Source organism: Oncorhynchus kisutch, linkage group LG30 (genome assembly GCF_002021735.2).
Source record: "Oncorhynchus kisutch isolate 150728-3 linkage group LG30, Okis_V2, whole genome shotgun sequence".
NCBI lineage: Eukaryota > Metazoa > Chordata > Actinopteri > Salmoniformes > Salmonidae > Oncorhynchus > Oncorhynchus kisutch.
Window position 1 is genome coordinate 22247812 of NC_034203.2, and position 21529 is coordinate 22269340.

The 21529-nt window shown below is 40.0% G+C and overlaps 1 protein-coding gene across 4 annotated transcripts in view; it reads left to right on the plus strand.

Annotated features, from left to right (window-relative positions):
* Positions 1-1046: 1046 nt before the first annotated feature.
* The window catches only part of dlgap1a (discs, large (Drosophila) homolog-associated protein 1a), a 120369-nt gene continuing 99886 nt past the window's right edge, over positions 1047-21529 (plus strand). For all 4 annotated transcript variants that reach the window (XM_020467432.2, XM_031810162.1, XM_031810161.1 and 1 more), the window contains exon 1: positions 1047-1229. The gene's annotated coding sequence lies outside the window, so the exon portion shown is untranslated. The remainder of the gene's footprint in view (positions 1230-21529) is intronic.

Here is a 21529-nt window from a genome sequence, read left to right on the forward strand (position 1 = left end):
ATTTGATCTTCACTGAATAACCTGCATTCTCCTCTCCTCCACTCCTCCACTCCACTCCTCCACAATCCCTACAATACCTCACAGGATGGGATGGGAGAGTCTCTTATTGTCTAGTAGTGCTATGATAGGCCAACCCACAGTAGGTTGAGCTGTGTGAGCATATTAAAGTTATAGTATGTGATGTTTCTTTATAAAAATGTGTGAGATATAAGACAGGTAAAGATATAGCACAGATTGTACATTAACACTAAAGAATGTTTGTATGATACTTTTATGTCAGTAGTTCTCTATTTTCAATACTGTAACATTTAGGGCTGGAGGACACTGAGTTTAGTATTCCTGAATAGTCCTGATAGTCCTGAACGTAATCCATCGGCATTTCACTTTAGCATGTTAAAATGACTTTCAATAACACAATCATTGCCACATTAGTTACTAACACAGCTACACTGTGTGTGAGATCATTTGAATATTGATATGAAAAATTGGACACAATTGTTTGGAATGATTTTATTTTATAAGGGCCCCTAACACGCAATATAGTGCTCCTCTCTTCCTGTAATGCTGGATTATTGGCAATGAAGGGAAACAATCTGCTGTTGCTTTTTAGGGATCATGTTGACCAAAACTCTAGGAAATGCTGAATAATTAGGCTATTAATAGCCCGTACCCAATTGCATTTGTTATGTTTATATGTATGCTGTACATAAACCTGTTTTGGCACAGGTATTTATATCTCTGACTTCAAATGCCATTTTTTTACTAGTTCAAAAATAACATTTGAAAATATGACAGAGCAAATAATTGTTATTAAGTCTGTTTTATGTCTCTTGTTATGCACTGAAGGAAAAGGCACATTTTATAATGACATATTTTAATTTATAATATATAACTATATTCTATTCTGTAAAATTATAGTCTATTCCTAACGCAATCGTCTCTATTGCAACAGAGCAGCAGCTTAATTTGTTTCCCTCTCCTTAGTCCTTCTCCATGCCGGGTCTTATTGGCATCCTCATTTTTCCAGTATGTGGGTTTTCGTCCTCTCTGCGCTGCAGCAACAGAGCGAGCTGTCATGTGCATGGAACAGAGGCTCGTGCGGTTTGATACCCAGCTATACAGCCACCACCAGTCGCTCTTTCTTATTATTTCCCATAAAAAAATATCGTTTCATTTAGGATTTATCGAATGTCACTCCACTCATGAATTCTGACTTGAGAAGACTGAAGGTAAGCTTTCAATATTTTCCCTACATGCTGCATGTTTTCCTCCATAGCAATACCGAGTGGTTGATTGGTACATTTTTCCAATACTGATGCTGAGGAACGAACCACATCATTAGCCTACTATTATCTGCCTTATTTGACAATTGTTTGTTGACCGAAAGCCATTGTTTTCAATGAGGCTACATTGTAACCACCCAGATGACGGTTGTCTCAGAAAGACTTGCATCACACTAGATGTGAAATAACATCATTCTATCGCCGATACAGCAGCCCACATCAGTTGCACACAGCAGCGCACCATAGGACGCTTGATGAAGACAAAAGGCAATCGCTACTTACTGCTCTTTCACATGTCGTGAATAGTCTGCGTGCTATTCGAGATCAACCTATTGATGAATGCAGTCCTATTTTCCTTAATACAGTATTATATTATTTCCTGGTGATGGAATGCAGTGCACGATGCGGTCAATATATCGTGAATCCTCTAAGTTCAAACAAGTTGTAGCAGATGTAGCTATTGTCATTGTAGTGTTTTCAATTAAACGACAGTTTCTGCCATTGGCACATATCAAATAACCTACCATTCATATGACACATTTAGTATTAAATAAACGGATACTGTTGCTCAATGTGCGCAGCAGTGTTCAGTGTTATAGAGAGATAGACGTTTATCATCATTCTGACAAAGAGAGAAGAGAACATCAGTGCTGCAGATATATCTGCTATTTAACTAAGCAGGTATCGGGAGGTTTTTGCCTTCCTAATTTTACATTTTAGTAGTCACTCTTATCCAATTTACAGGAGAAATTAGGGTTAAGTGCCTTGCTCAAAGATATATCTGCAGATTTCTTCACCTAGTCAGCTCAGGGATTTAAACCAGCAACTTTCCAGTTACTGGCCCAACACTTAACTGCTAGGCTACCTGCGGTAACCTAAATATTTAGTACCTAAATACTATTGATGTTTTTCATGGAGCTAAGCTGATATTATTGGAATCATAGGTACAGTTGGCTATATGTTGTTACATATGTTACATATTCCACTTGCAGAACTTATATTTTCATTTGAACCTTATCCTCTGTGTTGAACTTAAGAAAGTATGACAAAGCACTGTCACTACAATAGCCTACACTCCTTTTACTGTGACAGGACAAAATAAGTAGGCTATTTAGATCTGTGCATCTCTCTCATCGTCTGTATGTCACAGTGCCTTTATCTTTGCTCAGAAATGTACTCTCTCTCTCTCAGAGGCATTGGAGCAATATTTGTCGTACAGTAACTGGAATGTATTGTCTGAGACGGTCCTCTTCCAGTCTTGGATTGGTGTTTGTTTGAGAGGCGACAAAAGGCACTAAATCTGATTAAAGGTCCAAATTGGTCCAGACACAAATACTTCATATCGATGTTGACTGCCATTTTCTGCCATTTTCTTTATAGTTTGTACATCTACCAAGATGTCACAATTATTGAAAGAAAGACCTTAAATATGTTAGGCTTGGCTACTATCATCCTAGGTCACTTTTGAGCCCTTTATCAATTTCACTGGATCAGTATGCCCATTGATGTCTTGTTATTTGGCAGCAACAGTAGTAAACACTGGGTTAATTAATTTAGAGACTTTGTTGTGCCACACACTCTGGGGGGGGGGGGGTGGATAGATACTGTATTTCAATGGAGTTAGGACCAAAAATATACTGTTTGTATTCCTAAACATTTGTTTTATATAGTTTGTAGATAAAGTAGCAGTGTCAATGTGTCTTAACATCAAGGGCTGCAGTATCACAGTATCACATAGTGGAACCAATCGTCAAGTGCCAAGCATCCTCCGCATCACAGTCCCCCTCTCACTGTGTCAGAACTATAACAGGATTACAGAGATGTCATTTCTATATAAAAGATAGAGCATATGTACGTACATACTCTACCCCCACAACAAATATGCTCTTTTAGATGTTTCTTCATCCTACCACAGACTGCCACTGCTGAAAATGAGATGTTTAGATGTTTCATTCAGATAAACTTGAAGGAAATCTGACATCTATAAATATAGCACGTCTGACTTGTACTCTCTCTAATGTCATCACAATTGCGTACAAAGGAGAGGAGGTTTAGGCTAACATTTAGTCTGACTAGTACTCTGACGTCATCACCATGGGTAAAAGATAGAGGAGGCTTAACATTTGGTCTGGCTGCCGAATGCCTGTCAGTGTAGGCTGGTCAGTTTGTTTCAGACAGTGGTTCGTCATCATCATGCAGTGGGGATAGATGACAACCGAGTCCTGAGGAGGAGGGAGGAGAGAGGCCAGTCCAACTGCGGAGGAGGGCGCATAATCAGATTCATTAGAGCACAGCTAGTCCACTGTGTCAAGTGAACTGGCGCTATGTCATTTCATCTCTGAACAGCGTCAGCTCCACACAGCCAGAAATAGACTCCAGCCGGGGCTTTGCTTTTAGAACTGCAGCCAGCTCTGTCTCTACCACTATAGAATACATGGGATTCTATTATATAGGGCTGGAGCAGAAACGAAAAATAGTCTAAATCAGGAGTTGAATCAGTGTGGTGTTTTATGTTGTAATTTGTTATTGAGACAATACATTTCCTCTGATTAAAGCTGAGGTTCAATTGGAATGAGGCGTGATAGCTAATAGGAAGCTGGGTACTCTGTAGTAGACTCTGTGGTAGACCTTTGTCTGGGACTGAGTGACACTATCTGTGGTCTTCCAGACAGATTTCTGTATGGATCTAAAGGACAAACACTCCTGGAACACATACTGCTGTACACACTCAGTTTTGTATTCTTGTTACAATCACTGCCTGGTAGATTCTTGAACAAACTCAATAGACAGGTAATAATAGTGGTTTATATCCTCCTCATGATAGCTAGCGTTGGTTTATCTGTCAGCCCAACAATGGCCTATTCCTCTCAAACGTCCTGCTCCACTAGTCCCCAGAGAGTCATTCCAATGGCTTATCATCTAAACCATTCAACCACTAGGGAACATCATACTACATTAGGTCAGGTGTAAGCCACAATCTCTCAGGACAGTTTGACCCTTGTCACACTTCTAATCCAAGCCAAGCCAAAGCAAGCTGTGCTGTGCTGTCCTGGTTACCCATCCACCATAGTTGCTGGAACCCTGCTGGAAAGAACCATGTGAAAAGAAAATAAGCAAGCAAGCATAGTGTTTCAGATCTGCACTAAAAGGGTGTGAAAAGGGTATTTAATTGACTTCCCCCAAAGTGGTCTGTTTACCTGTCCCAGATTTGACCTTTCAATAGAGTGCATCCCTATAAATAGGAACTGCTTGTATAGAAGAAGAGCCATCTTTGCCATAATATTTGACTCTTTCATAAAGTATGTAACAACAAACAGACAAATCATGTGTGGAATAGTATAAAATGTTTTTGTGAAAAGTTTACCTGCAAAACATGTAGTCAAGTGTTTTCAAAATGATTAATGATTTCCCCCTGCTTGTGTTGGACTATACACCCACCACCCACATTCACTCTGTGCTGCTGAACCTTTGACACAGTTTTCTCTGAGGATGGGCCTGGTTGTCTGGTTGGAATAACTTTGGATTAACAGAGACTAAAACGTGATGATGTTTTCAAATGTGGGTAATGCCGGTGTCAAAACAATAATGTCATTTTAATCTAACACTGGGAAAGAGGTTCCTGAGGTGAAAGTATCCTTTGATTTAAGTGGGAAATTCATCAAACCGGCTAAATAGCTTAGATTGAGACGTACAGTATTTGCTTTAGGATTAAGGAAATATGTAAATACATTCGAAACGTTTTACAACAGATCTGCATAATCCTCAGCCATTTTGAATGTTGATTGTGAGATTAGTTGGTTTATGCATTCTACACATTGCACTGTACACTCCAAAAGAGTTCTCGGCTGTCCCCATAGGATAACCCTTTTTGGTTCTAGGTAGAACCCTTTTTGATTCCAGGTAGAACTCTTTTGGAACCAAAAAGGGTTCTTCAAAGGGTTCTCAAAGGGTTCTCCTATGGGGACAGCCGAATAACCATTTTAGTATCTAGATAGCACCTTTTTGTGTGTGGTGCAGTTTCCACGGTTACCAGGCGTACTGTTGACCCTATGCAGGAATAATAGACCATTGCATTGATTGCAGAAGGTCCAGGGAGTCTGGGAAAACATCATGATATGTGGTATAGCGCTGTTTCCCAAACTCGGTCCGCTGAACCCCAAGGGGTGCACGTATTGTTTTTTGCCCTAGCACTACACAACTGATTTCAAATAATTAAAGGTTGATGATTAGTTGATTATTTGAATCAGCTGTCTAGTGCTAGGGGAAAAAACCAAAATGTGTACCCCTAGGGGCCCCTAGGACCGAGTTTGGGAAACACTGTGGTATAGCAAGCTGTGATATATCAAGCTTTGCATCCCATAGGATAGAAATTGAATAATAGACTATTGCATTGAGTGCAGAAGGTCCATAGGGCTGTGAGGGAATCAGGGAAAATATCATGGTATGTTGTCTAACATGCTTTGCATCCGGATCTCACCCCATAAGTAGTGGATCGGAATTGAACACCGTGTCATGTTTCACGTTTAACAAACTGGATCTACTATCATGAAACGGATCTGCTTGTGCATGGAAAATGTTGATGACCATTTCTCTGTATTAAGTCACACTACTGCGTGGCTTTTAAAGACATGGATGAGTCATATTGCACTGAAGAGAACTATTCAAGGCACTCCCCTAAGTATGATATATTTAAGCAATAAGGCCCGAGGGGGTGTGGTATATGGCCAATATACCACTGCTAAGGGCTGTTTTTATGTACGACGTTACGAAACCCTCGAGGTGCCTTATTGCAATTTTAAAATGGTTACCAACGTAATTAGAACAGCAGAAAGAACTGTTTTGTCAAACCTGTGGTATACGGTCTGATATACCACGGCTTTCTGCCAATCAGCATTCAGGGCTCGAACCACCCAGTTTATAATATAATGTAAAGTATGCTAAATATGTTATTACACTTCACAGCACCAATTGTGATGACCATTCAAGGAATTTCAATATTTAGCAAATTATCATTTTTTGGCTCATTAATAAATATGTAATTTGAATTGAAATGACCACAACCTGCGTTAATAAAAAACAAAAGCGTTTTGAGTCATAATTTATTCACACCCCGATGTCTGAATCATAGTTTATTAATGTGTCTTAGTAAAACTACTTTCCCCACTGCACTGCATGCCTTCATCTTTACTTTGTAATTGGATGTGCCAAAGGCATGGCCTGAATCCTTCTCCTGGTCCCTACACGCCACACTAGTTGATCTGCCAGGCAGGAACCGACTTACCACTGGGACTTGCTTTGCTTTTCATTAATAGCTGGACTTTCGCCAGTGTATGAATTCACACTGTTCATTGGCACCCTGCCAAGTTGCCTTTCTCCATCAGGTGTCTTGTTAATGTTTTACGTTGCTATTCTTTTTTTTAGGGGTGTGGGGGGTGTAGATCAGTTTTAATATTGCAGATAGATTGTGGCTCCCATCAATGTAATTGTCTGCATAATTTCCAATTCACCATATGTTTTTTGTAAATATACAGTGCATTCGGAAAGTATTCAGACCCCTTCCCATCCTGTTTCCATTGATCATCCTTCAATGGACTCCAATCCAAGTTGTTTAAACATCTCGGATTGGAGTCCACCTGTGGTAAATTCAATTTGACATTATTTGGAAAGGCACACACCTGTCTGTATAAGGTCCCAGTGCATGTCAGAGCAAAAACCAAGGCATGAGGTTGAAGGAATTGTCTGTAGAGCTCCAAGACAGGATTGTGTCGAGGTACAGATCTGGGGAAGATTACCAAAACATGTTGGTAATGTTGGGATGTTTTTTCAGCGGCAGGGACTGGAGTCTGAGACTAGTCAGGATCGAGGGAAAGATAGACAGAGCAAAGTACAGAGAGATCCTTGATCCTTGATGAAAACTTCCTCCACAGTGCTCAGGACCTCACACGGGGCGAAGGTTCACCTAACAGGACAACGACCTTAAGCACACAGCCAAGACAAAGCAGGAGTGGCTTCGGGACAAGTCTCTCAAAGGTCCTTGAGTGGCCCAGCTTTAGCCAGGACTTGAACCTGATCAAGCATCTCTGGAGAGACCTGAAAATAACTGTGCAGCAATACTCCCCATCCAACCTTACAGACCTTGAGAGGATCTGCATAGAAAAATGGGAGAAACGCCCCAAATACAGGTGTGCCAAGCTTGTAGCGTCATAACCAAGAAGACTTGAGGCTGTAATTGCTGCCAAAGGTGCTTCAACAAAGTACTGAGTAAAGGGTCTGAATACTTATGTGAATGTTATTTTCAGTTTTGTGTTTTTTATACATTTGCAAAAGATTAAAAAATTCTGTTTATGCTTTGTTGGGTATTGTGGGTAGATTGATGTGGGGGGGAAAAACAATGTAATACATTTGAGATAAGGCTGTAACTTAACAAAATGCTGAAAAAGTAGTTTTTGAATACTTTCCAAATGAACTGTATAGATTTCTTTGATATATTTTCCTTTATTATTTTCCCCTAGCCCTACCATCCCTCCCCAAAATGGAGTAAACTAATGGACAGCTACTCTTAGGCTTCCACTTCCAGCCTATACACACTATATATATTTTACAGACACAGCACATCTCACGTCCTTCAGCTCCACTCAACCATTTCCATCTATCACTGAACACCAGAGTTTCGATTTCTATTTGCCAAACTTTTGACTGGTACTTTATATGCCAATTATTTGATTGTACGACCACATTCTGTCCCCTATCACTTTTTTTTTTGGTGCCAGTGAGAATGACATAAGAAAGTAGTCAAGACAAGTAGCTTGATTGAGCCTCCGCCATGTATATCTCACTAGGTCAGGATATTTAAGCCTCCATATATCCACTAGTTATATTATATCTATGATATTCGTGACCCCAACCAAAGAGAAAGAGCACTGTAGGTGGAGGGATTGGATCATTATGTCATTATCTTAGCTTCAGCAATGGTGACTATAACCTGTTTATCAGGACTTGGGGAACTGTGTGCTCTGACACACATAATCAACAGGACATGCTGAAGAACCCAAGTGACTAAATACTGTACCCTGGGTAGGGCTGGTTAAAGACCTCTGTGGTGACACAACAGTAGCCTATGTGAGGAGCTGAAACCCAATCTCCAAATAAAACAGAATTAACAGAATTACGCCATGGCATGACGTTTTAATTACAACATGTGTTGCCGTATTTTAGCTGTCACAGAATTACGCCATTGCTTGACATTTTAATTACGCCATGTGGTACCGTATTTTAGCTGTCATCAAAAGTTAAACCAAAACAAATGTTTAGGCATTAATTCCGAGTGGTTAAATTAAGGGAAAAAAATAGTTCTTAGCACTGGGGTTGAACACGCGACCTTCGGAGCCGGAGGCTGTGGTTTAAATGCCCATCCACATCCACACATCCACATCCACACCTCCACATCCACACCTCCTGGCTTATTCCATAAGAGAATAAACCGAATTAGAAGATATTCATATTGATTTCAAACAGATGGTGGCAAATTGACTGGGCAGAATCTGTTCACTTTATTTAATATACCAGTCATTCACTGTAGCGGTCAATTTGCTATCTATAGTACCAGTCCAAAGTTTGGACACACCTACTCATTCAAGGGTTTTTCTTTATTTTTACTATTTTCTACATTGTAGAATAATCGTGAAGACATCAAAACTAGGAAATAACACATATGGAATCATGTAGTAACCAAAAAAGTGTTAAACAAATAAAAAATATACTTTAGATTCTTCAAAGTGGCCACATTGATGACCTTCAAAGTAACCGCCTTGATGACAGCTTTGCACACTCTTGGCATTCTCTCAACCAACTTCACCTGCAATGCTTTTCCAACAGTTTTGAAGGAGTTCTCTCAAATATGTGGGAACTCACAAAGACATGGCGGTTGGAACCAAAAATGTCAAATTTGGACTCATCAGACCAAAATATGGATTTCCACTGGTCTAATGGCCATTGATCGTGTTTCTTGGCACAAGCAAGTCTCTTCTTCTATTTGTGTCCTTTTGTAGTGGTTTTGTCGCAGCAATTCGAATATGAAGGCCTGATTCCCGCAGTCTCCTCTGAACATTTGATGTTGTGATGTGTCTGTTACTTGAACTCTGTGAAGCATTTATTTGGGCTGTATTTTCTGAGGCTTGTAACTCTAATGAATTTATCCTCTGCAGCAGAGGTAACTCTGGGTCTTCCTTTCTTGTGGCGGTCCTCATGAGAGCCAGTTTCATCATAGCGCTTGATGGTTTTTGCTACTGCGCTTGAAGAAACTCAGAGTTCTTGACATTTTCCAAATTGACTAACCTTCATATCTTAAAGTAATGATGGACTGTCATTCCTCTTTGCTTATTTGAGCATTTCTTACCATAATATGGGCTTGGTCTTTTACCAAATAGGGCTATCTTCTGTATACCACCCCAACCTTGTCACAACACAACTGATTGGCTCAAATGCATTAAGAAGGAAAGAAATCCCACAAATGAACTTTTAACCATGCACATATTATAATTTAAATGCATTCCAGGTGACTACCTCATGAAGCTGGTTGAGAGAATGCCAAGCGTGTGCATAGCTGTCATCAAGACAAAGGGTGGCTACTTTGAAGCGTCTCAAATATAAAATATATTTTGATTTGTATAACCCTTTTTGGTTACTACATGATTCTATATGTGTTATTTCATAGTTTTGATGTCTTCCCTATTATTCAACAATGTAGGAAATAGTCAAAATAAATAAAAATCCTTGAATGAATAGGTGTGTCCAAATGTTTGACTGGTACTGTATTTCAAGCTTTTAGTGTATTCTTTTTTAATATGTAAACATCACATACATCTGTGGAGAGGTTTTCCTCGTTTCAGGAGAAACCAATAGTTCTGACACATTGAAGTGTTTCAGCATGCATTATTGTTTCAAATGTACTGTAATGTAAACTTGTGTCACATTTGTCGTATTGAAGAGACCAGGGCGCAGCGTGATAAGCATACATTCTTCTTTTTAATGAAGGAAAAACACTAAACAAACTAACAAAGCACCAAACCGCTATATACCACAAGTGCTTACAGGCAACTACACATAGACAATAACCCACAAAACCAAAATGGAAAATGGCAACCTAAATAGGATCCCCAATCAGAGACAATGATAAACAGCTGCCTCTGATTGGGAACCAATTCAGGCCACCATAGACCTACATTACCTAGACATACCAAAACATAGAATTACAAAAACCCTAGACAGGACAAAAAACACATACCCACCCTCGTCACACCCTGACCTGACCAAAATAATACGTAAAACATAGATAACTAAGGTCAGGGCGTGACAACTTGGAAATTTTCACAGTATAAATTCAAGACATTTCTCACTTGATTTTTTAAAACAAATTGGGTCTTAATTAACAGCAGTTGAATAGATTGATTCAATTATTTGATATGTGTACTTTATGAGTTTGAGATGATGAACACATGTAGACTTTGAAATGATCAGGTTTGCCAAAAGGTATTTCTCACATTGCTATTCTCGTTGTGTCTATATTAAATGATCCTTTTATTGATCTACTTCTTTGACATTCTTTAGTCTGTGTACTATGAGATATTGTTCCATAATGGATTATACATTTTTCACATTTCTTGAATCCTCATCTCTGTAGCAGTTAGCCTTTATTTTCCTCTCTTTGCTCAGCACTCCTCTCCGTTGCAGAAACCTTTTAGAGAATGTTCACATAGTACCATGCTATGTTAATTATGGATGGATGTACAGTTCAGTAGGTTAGTGTCCCAGCTCACAAGCTATTTCTATATATACTGTTAAGTTTTCAGATTTGTGATACTGGTTTGGTTTCTGTAGGATGTGGGCGATGTGGGTGGTGGTGTGGTTGTGGTAGCCTTACACTAATAGATAGTACAACTAGGCTGTGAAAGATCCACTTTTAGGGTGAACAAGATTTCCCCATGCACTCCCCACTGTGTTTATGTCTACCCTCTGAAAGAAGAAAGTAGCTGTGTAAAGTGCAGACGTCAAAATGATAAACAGTGAAACGCATGAATATACAGTATCGTGCAGAGATGTTAGCAAGAGCCTGCTTCAATGTTTTTTTATCACTTTGGTGCAATTTTCATAAGTACGTGTTACATTTTCACAAAGCTTAGGACAAAACTCAAAACAGATCACCAAGCAGATCAGCAGTTGTTTCAAAACCATAAGCACATTATAAATTGACTAAGTACAGTTGAAGTCGAAAGTTTACATACACCTTAGCCAAATACATTTAAACTCAGTATTTCACAATTTCTAACATTTAATCCTAGTAAGAATTCCCTGTCTTAGGTCAGTTAGGATCACCACTTTATTTTAAGAATGTGAAATAATAGTAGAGAGAATGATTTCTTTCAGCTTTTATTTCTTTCATCACATTCCCAGTGGGTCAGAAGTTTACATACACTCAATTAGTATTTGGTAGCATTGCCTTTAAATTGTTTACCTTGGGTCAAACGTTTCAGGTAGCTTTCCACAAGCTTCCCACAATAAGTTGGGTGAATTTTGGCCCACTCCTGACAGACCTGGTGTAACTGAGTCAGGTTTGTAGTCCTCTTTGCTCACACACGCTTTTTCAGTTCTGCCCACACATTTTCTAAGTGGATTGAGGTCAGGGCTTTGTGATGGCCACTCCAATACCTTGACTTTGTTGTCCTTTAAGCAATTTTGCCGCAACTTTGGAAGTATGCTTGGGGTCATTGTCCATTTGGAAGACCCATTTGCGACCAAGCTATACCATCCTGATTGATGTCTTGAGATGTTGCTTCAATATATCCACATAATTTTCCTGCCTCATGATGCCATGTATTTTGTGAAGTGCACCAGTCCCTCCTGCAGCAAAGCACCCCCACAACATGATGCTCCACCCGTGCTTCCCAGGTTGGGATGGTGTTCTTCGGCTTGCAAGCCTCCCCCTTTTTTCTCCAAACATAACAATGGTCATTATGGCCAAACAGTTCTATTTTTGTTTAATCAGACCAGAGGACATTTCACCAAAAAGTACGATCTTTGTCCCCAGTTGCAAACCGTAGTCTGGATTTTTTTTATGGCAGTTTTGGAACAGTGGCTTCTTCCTTGCTGAGCGGCCTTTCAGGTTATGTCGATATAGGTCTCGTTTTACTGTGGATGTAGATACTTTTGTACCTGTTTCCTACAGCATCTTCACAAGGTCCTTTGCTGTTGGGATTGATTTGCACTTTTCGCACCAAAGTGCGTTCATCTCTAGGAGATAGAACGCGTCTCCTTCCTGAGCTGTATGACGTCTGCGTGGTCTCATGGTGTTTATACTTGCGTACTCTTGTTTATAGAGATGAACGTGGTACCTTCAGGCGTTTGGAAATTGCTCCCAAGGATGAAGCAGACTTGTGGAGGTCTACAATTTTTTTCTGAGGTCTTGGCTGATTTATTTAGATTTTCCCATGATGTCAAGCAAAGAGGCACTGAGTTTGAAGGTAGGCCTTGAAATACATCCACAGGTGCACCTCCAATTGACTCAAATTATGTCAATTAGCCTTTCTGAATCTTCTAAAGCCATGACATCATTTTCTGGAATTTTCCAAGCTGTTTAAAGGCACAGTCAACTTAGTTTATGTAAACTTCTGACCCACTGGAATTGTGATACAGTGAATTATAAGTGAAATAATCTGTCTGTAAGCAATTGTTGGAAAAATGACTTGTGTCATGCACAAAGTAGATGTCCTAACAGACTTGCCAAAACGATAGTTTGTAAACAAGAAATGTGTGGAGTAGTTGAAAAATGAGTTTTAATGACTCCAACCTAAAGTGTATGTAAACTTCCGACTTCAACTGTATAACACACAAAATCATATAGACACTTTTTCACCACACTTAGTCAATGTTTAATCTAGAAATGCATGTTTCACGTTCATATAAAGTAAGTGCTTTTCACAATGCAATGCTCACATTATGTTTGATATGATTGTCATTTCATGCCAGCAGCATAACACCCTGCATCCCACTGCTGTCTTGCCTCTGAAGCGAAGCAGGGTTGGTCCCTGGATGGGAGACAAGATGCTGCTGGATGTGGTGTTGGAGGGCCAGTAGGAGGCACTCTTTCCTCTGGTCTAAAATAATATCCCAATTCCGCAGGGCAGTGATTGTCCTGTGTAGGGTGCTGTCTTCTGGTTGGGTATCCTGACTCTCTGTGGTCACTGGCTAAATTCTGGTGTCCTGGCTAAATTCCCAATCTGGCCTCCAATCTGGCCCTCGTACCATCATCCCAAGCCTCAAATTGGCTCATTCATCTCCCCTGTAACTATTCCCCAGGTTGTTGCTGTAAATGAGAATGTGTTTTCAATTAATTTACCTGGTAAAAAATAAATATATTTTACAATTACTTAATCCGACTACTCTTAGTTGATAATCACTTACTGTTTGGTAAGCCTATAGATTTTAAAATGGTTAGTCTACTACAGATTTAGAGAACTAAATCATGGATATGTATGTAAGTATAAACATGTAAAGTATGATATATACTGTAATGTGCTATTATGATACCATTACGATTTTACTTTACGGTAATAATTTTTTGAGGGGATATTGACAAGATCAGAGATGTACCAGAGGAGACTGGTGGGAGGAGCTATAGGAGGACGGGCTCATTATCACGGCTGGAATGGAATAAACGGAACGTATCAAACATATGGAAACCACATGTTTGGTTCTGGTCCATTATTCTATTTCAGCCATTACAATGAGCCCGTTCTCTTATAGCTCCTCCCACCAGCATCCACTACAATGTACTGTATGTAAAGAAATGCATTCCCATATACAGAAATTATGTATCCACTATTAAGTTACTAGGGTATTTTTGGTGGTGGGGGGGGGGGGGGGGGGGGGGGTTCACACTGCTTTGGTCCATACAGTACTGTAATGCTGTAATATATGCCATTTATGTAGCAGATGCTTTTATCCTAAGTGACAACATATCCTAAGTCCCTACATTTTTGCATGTGACCCCAGTGGGAATCAAACCCACAAGTCTGGTGTTGCTTACTAACTGAGCCATACATTACCAATACAATACATAAGTACAGTACAATACTGTAAAATACAGTACATGATTACAATCCATGAGTGTGCCACCCTCCTTCAGGCCATGGATCAGGTATGCAATGATATCAATCAAGACCTACTGTGTCTTTGGAAAGTATTCAGACCCCTTGAATTTTTCCACATTTTGTAACAACCTTATTCTAAAATGTATTAAATTGTTTAATTAAATAGTACCTAGTAGCTTCATTAAATAGTACCTGCAAAACGCCAGTCTCAACGTCAACAATGAAGAGGTGACTCCAGGATGCTAGCCTTCTAGGCAGAGTTCCTCTGTCCAGTGTCTGTTCTTTTGCCTATTTTATTATTTTCTTTCTATTGGCCAGTCTGAGATATGGCTTTTTCTTTGCAACTCTGCCTAGAAGGCCAGCATTCCGGAGTCGCCGCTTCACTGTTGATGTTGAGACTGGTGTTTTGTGGGTACTATTTAATGAAGCTGCCAGGTGAGGACTTATGAGACGTCTGTTTCTCAAACTAGACACTGTTGTACTTGTCCTCTTGCTCAGTTTGGCACCGGGGCCTCCCACTCCTCTTTCTATTCTGGTTAGGGCCAGTTTGCGCTGTTCTGTGAAGGGAGTAGTACACAGCGTGGTACGAGATCTTCAGTTTCTTGGCAATTTCTCACATGGAATATCCTTCATTTCTCAGAACAAGAATAGACTGATGAGTTTCACAAGAAAGTTATTTGTTTCTGGACATTTTGAACCTGTAGTTGAACCCACAAATGCTGATGCTCCAGCTACTCAACTCGTCTAAAGAAGGACAGTTTTATTGCTTCTTTCATCAGGACAGCAGTTTTCAGCTGTGCTAACATAATTGCAAAAGGGTTTTCTAATTATCAGGCAGCCTTTTAAAATGATCAACTTGGATTAGCTTACACAACATGAACATTGGAACACATGAGTGAAGGTTGATGGTAATGGGCCTATGTAGATATTCCATTAGAAATCAGCCGTTTCCAGCTACAATAGCCATTTACAACAGTAACAATGTCTACACTATATTTCTGATCAATTTGATGTTATTTTAATGGATAAAAATATATATATATTTCAAAATCAAGGACATTTGTAAGTGACCATAAACGTTTGAATGGCAGTGTACATAAACTCAGCAAAAAAAGAAATGTCCTCTCACTGTCAACTGCATTTATTTTCAGCCAACTTAACATGTGTAAATATTTGTATGAACATTACAAGATTCAACAACTGAGAGTTCCACAGACATGTGACTAACAGAAATTGAATAACGTGTCCCTAAACAAAGGGGGGTCAAAATCTAAAGTAATAGTCAGTATCTGGTGAGGCCACCAGCTGCATTAAGTACTGCAGTGCATCTCCTCCTCATGAACTGCACTAGATTTTCCAGTTCTCGATGTGAGATGCTATCCCGCTCTTCCACCAAGGCACCTGCAAGTTCCCGGACATTTCTGGGGGGGAATGGCCCTAGCCCTCACCCTCCGATCCAACAGGTCCCAGACGTGCTCAATGGGATTGAGATCCGGGCTCTTTGCTGACCATGGCAGAACACTGACGTTCCTGTCTTGCAGGAAATCTCGCACAGAACGAGCAGTATGGCTGGTGGCATTGTCATGCTGGAGGGTCATGTCGGGACAAGCCTGCAGGAAGAGTACCACATGAGGGAGGAGGATGTCTTCCCTGTAACGCACAGCGTTGAGATTGCCTGCAATGACAACAAGCTCAGTCCGATGATGCTGTGACACACCGGCCAGACCATGACAGACCCTCCATCTCCAAATCGATCCCGCTTCAGAGTACAGGCCTCGGTGTAACGCTCATTCCTTCGACGATAAACGTGAATCTGACCATCACCCCTGGTGAGACAAAACCGCTGCTTGTCAGTGAAGAGCACTTTTTGCAAGTCCTGTCTGGTCCAGCGATGTTGGGTTTGTGCCCATAGGCATCGTTTTTGCCAGTGATGTCTGGTGAGGACCTGCCTTACAACAGGCCTACAAGCCCTCAGTCCAGCCTCTCTCAGCTTATTGTGGACAGTCTGTGCACTGATGGAGGGATTGTGCGTTCCTTGTGTAACTCGGGCAGTTGTTGTTGCCATCCTGTACCTGTCCCGCAAGTGTGATGTTTGGATATGCCGATCCTGTGCAGGTGTTGTTACACGTGGTCTGCCACTGCGAGGACGATCAGCTGTCCATCCTGTCTCCCTGTAGCGCTGTCTTAGCCGTCTCACAGTACGGACATTGCAATTTATTGCCCTAGCACTTCTGCAGTCCTCATGCCTCCTTGCAGCATGCCTAAGGCACATTCACGCAGATGAGCAGGGACCCTTTCTTTTGAGTCAGTAGAAATGCCTCTTTAGTGTCCTAAGTTTTCATAACTGTGACCTTAATTGCCTACCGTCTGTAAGCTGTTAGTGTCTTAACAATCGTTCCACAGGTGCATGTTCATTAACTGTTTGTGGTTCATTGAACAAGCAAGTTTAAACCCTTTACAATGAAGACCTGTGAAGTTATTTTGATTTTTACAAATTATCTTTGACAGACAGGGTCCTGAAAAAGGGACGTTTCTTTTTTTGCTGAGTTTATATACATATATACACATCCACACTTTTTTAGAATATACCTTCCTTTATTATTCCCCGCAAACCCTACCACCCCTCCCCCAATTGAAGTAAATGAATAAACAATAACACTTAGGCTTCTACTTCCAGATTATACATACTATACACATTCTACAGACAATCTATTTTACAATAGTTATATTTAGTTTGTTTTTAGTCCTTGACCTTCCTTTATTCCTGATGTCCATCCAGTTTGATTTCTATTTGCCATATATTTGTAACTGCTATTTCACAGTTCTGAACCTATATACATTTTACAAACCCCGTATATTTTACATTTGTTATCTTGTTGTTTTTAGTCCCATCCTTCAGCTCCATTCAACCCCTCCAATCTATCTATTTAACACCATCCATTTTAGATTTCTATTTGCCATATTTTTCAACTGTGCTGTGATGCTTCACAAAAGTACACGTTCGTCTTTCCTTCGATCCTGACTAGTCTCCCAGACCCTTTCGCTGAAAATCATCCCGACAGCATGATGCTGCCACCACAATGCTTCATCATAGGGATGTTTCCAGATTTCAACTAGATGTGACACTTGGCAGTCAGGCCAAAGAGTTCAATCTTGGTTTCATCAGTCCAGAGAATCTTGTTTCTCCCATCTCCACAGATAACTCTGGAGCTCTGTCAGAGTGACCATTGGGTTCTTGGTCACCTCCCTGACCAAGGCCCCAACTCTACGAAGAGTCTTGGTGGTTCCAAACATCTTACAGTTAATAATAATGGAAGCCACTGTGTTCTTGGGGACCTCCAATGCTGCAGACATTTTTTGGTACCCTTCCCCAGATCTGTGCCTCAACACAATCCTGTCTCGAAGCTCTACGGAGAATTCCTTCAACCTCATGACTTAGTTTTTGCTCTGACATGCACTGTCAACTGTGTGACCTTATATAGACAGATGTGTGCCTTTCCAAATCATGTCCAATCAATTGAAGTTGCCACAGGTGGACTCCAAGTTGTAGAAACATCTCAAGGATGATCAATGGAAACAGGATGCACCTGAGCTCAATTTCGAGTCTCATAGCTAAGGGTCTGAATAAGGTATTTCTGTTTTACATATTTAATACATTTGCAACAACTTCTAAAAACCTGTTTTCGATTTGTCATTATGGGGTATTGTGTGTAGATTGCTGAGTATTTAAAAAAACATGTTGTAATGTCACAAAGTGTGGAAAAAGTCAAGGGGTCTGAAATCTTTCCAAAGGCAATGTATATCAGGCTTGGATTCGCCTTGCCATAAGGTTTTTCCCCAGGTGCATGAACAGTGATGACATTTACTGCGATGTCGATGGGAACCTATGGCCAAATGCTCAAGACAGTCTTGAGGCAAACTAGAACCTGCTCAACATGAAATGTATTTCATTAATTTCATTTGTTTAATTTGATTACAGTAAACCTTTGTTGTAATTATATCTGATCAATACATTTATTTTTTGGCATCAATGATTGTAAAATATGTGAAAGATGTCTTCAATGATCACACCTTTGAAATGATGGAAAATAGATTTTCTGTCAAATTTCATGTGTAGTGCAAGTGTATTGCCTAATATGAAAACAGTGTAATGTACTGTCATTTCAAAAGGCAATTTTGAAACATATATCTAGCATTTTTTGCTATTGGATTAAAACAATTAAATTGAGAAGGTGTCACGATGTGTTTTGGTGATTAAATCAATGTTCTCATGGTATTTCACAGTTAAATGAAAGATGTCTCTGAACAAAATCAATGTACCATAAAAGGTTTTGAATTTAAGACTTGCAGCATTACATGTGTTACCAGTTTGGAGTTTTATACTAAACGTTTTGACAATTCACCACATACTTGTGAAAATAGCACCAAAGCAATTGATTTTTATTTTTTTTACAAACTTGCCAACGCAGCTCCTTCTTATCTTCTAATTGGAAGTGGGATCTGTTAAAACACAACTGTGTATTGTTGGAGAGTAAGGTCCTGTGTGTTGCGTTAGAAGAAAGTGTGTGTGAATGTGTGTGTGTGTTTGTAAGCATGCATGTGTGTATACTCTATATGGGTGGACTAGGGCTGTTATGCTGACCATATTACTGCCACACCGGCGGTCACGAGTCATGACCACAGTCAAATTCGACATGACCGTTTAGTCACGGTAACTAGACATCTCCAAGCTCTGATGCTGCTGATGGTCATTAGTAGCCCACCAAACTTGCTAACTGCCTGGTACTCAGCACTCTACTGTCCCTCTAATCACTCAGACATCAATGCAAATGTATTCAAAAATCTAATCAAACACTTCATGAGAGCCCATGAGCTTATGTTGCGCACCATTTCTATAGGAAATGCAATTGTGTGAGAAAACAGAGGTTTGACAGCCTCTACTGATGGCCTCAGCTTTCTATAGGCTAGGCCTACTATATTTATTCCTATACATTCCTAATATTAAGCACATTGCTTCTCTTTACAAAAGGAGTATAGACTACTTGGCGGGCATGAAAATGAATCCATTCGCTATTTAAGTGAATAGATTACGTGTATTTTTTCCCCCTTCCCCTGTTTTGAGACTGATGTATGATAATGGTAAATTCTAAATCAAAACAAATTTCACACATATATTATTTAGTACAGTGCATTCGGAAAGTATTCAGACCCCTTGACCTTTCCACATTTTGTTACGTCGAAGCCTTATTTGAAAATGGTTAAAATAAAATAAAATCCTGAACCTACACACAATACCCCATAATGACAAAGCGAAAACAGTTTTTCTACAATTTTTTGCTAATTTATAAAATATTTAAAACAGACACCTTAAATACTTAAGTATTCAGACACTTTGCAATGAGATTCGAAATTGAGCTCAGGTGCATCCTTTTTTCCATTGATCATCCTTGAGATGTTTCTACAACTTGGAGTCCACCTGTGGTAAATCCAATTGATTGGACATGACAATGATAGGCACATTCCTGTCCATAGGTCACACAGTTGACAATGCATGTCAGAGCAAAAACCAAGCAATAAGGTGGAAGGAATTGTCCGTAGAGCTCCGAGACAGGATTATGTCGAGGCACAGATCTGAGGAAGGGTACCAAAGAAGTTCTGCAGCATTGAAGGTCCCCAAAGAACACAGAGGCCTCCATCATTCTTAAATTTAATACGTTTAGAACCACCAAGACTCTTCCTAGAGCTGGGACCTTGGTCAGGGAGGTGACCAAGAACCCGATGGTCACTCTGACAGAGCTCCAGAGTTCCTCTGTGGAGAAGGGAGAACCTTCCAGAAGGACAAAAATCTCTGCAGCACTCCACCAATCAGGCTTTTATGGTAAAGTGGCCAAATGAAAGCCACTCCTCAGTAAAAGGCACAGGACAGCACACAGGAAGTTTGCCAAAAGGCACCTAAAGGATTCTCAGACCATGATAAACAAGATTCTCTGGTTTGATGAAACCAAGATTGAACTCTTTGGCCTGAATGCCAAGTGTGAAGCATGGTGGTGATAGCATCAGAGAAAACCTGCTCCAGAGCGTTCAGAACCTCAGAATGGGGTGAAGGTTCACCTTCCAACAGGACAACAACTCTAAGCACACAGCCAAGACAACGCAGGAGTGGCTTCAGGACAAGTATCTGAATGTCCTTGAGTGGCCCAGTCATAGCCCGGACTTGAACCCGATCAAACATCTCTGGAGAGACCTGAAAATAGCTGTGAAGCGACACTCCCCATCCAACCTGACAGAGCATGATAGGATCTGCAGAGAAGATTGGGAGAAACTCCCCAAATACAGGTGTGACAAGCTTGTAGCATCATACCCAAGAAAACTTGAGGCTGCCAAAGGTGATTCAACAAAGTACTGAGTAAAGGGTCTGAATACTTATGTGATATTTAAGTTTTTTATTTGTAATAAATTAGCACATTTTTCTAATATCCTGTTTTTGCTTTGTCATTATGGGGACTTGTCTGTAGATTGATGAGGGAAAAAAATTATTTAATCTACTTTAGAATAAGGCTGTAACGTAACAAAATGTGGAAAGATTCAAGGGGTCTGAATACTTTCCGAAGGCACTGTATATGTAAAGACAAGATTAAATCCAGAATAGTCGGATGGGTGGCAATATTTGTCTATCACTTATTATATATGAAGTGTATATTATCACTTGTGAATGATGCCCAGCTTGTGTGCTGTAAGGCAAGAAACAGAGCAGGCCTTTTTTTGCAACTTTTTCAAATCATAGTCACACACCTCATGTAGCCCAGTCCCTAAGGCCTATGTTTTGATCAGGTTTGTATCACAACTAAAATGGACAAATAACTTCTTAAAACTAAGCACAATAATTCACTTTACAACAGGTGTAGAGCCTAACTGGCATATATACAGTGGGGCAAAAAAGTATTTAGTCAGCCACCAATTGTGCAAGTTCTCCCACTTAAAAAGATGAGAGAGGCCTGTAATTTTCATCATAGGTACACTTCAACTATGACAGACAAAATGAGAAAAAAAATCCAGAAAATCACATTGTAGGATTTTTTATGAATTTATTTGCAAATTATG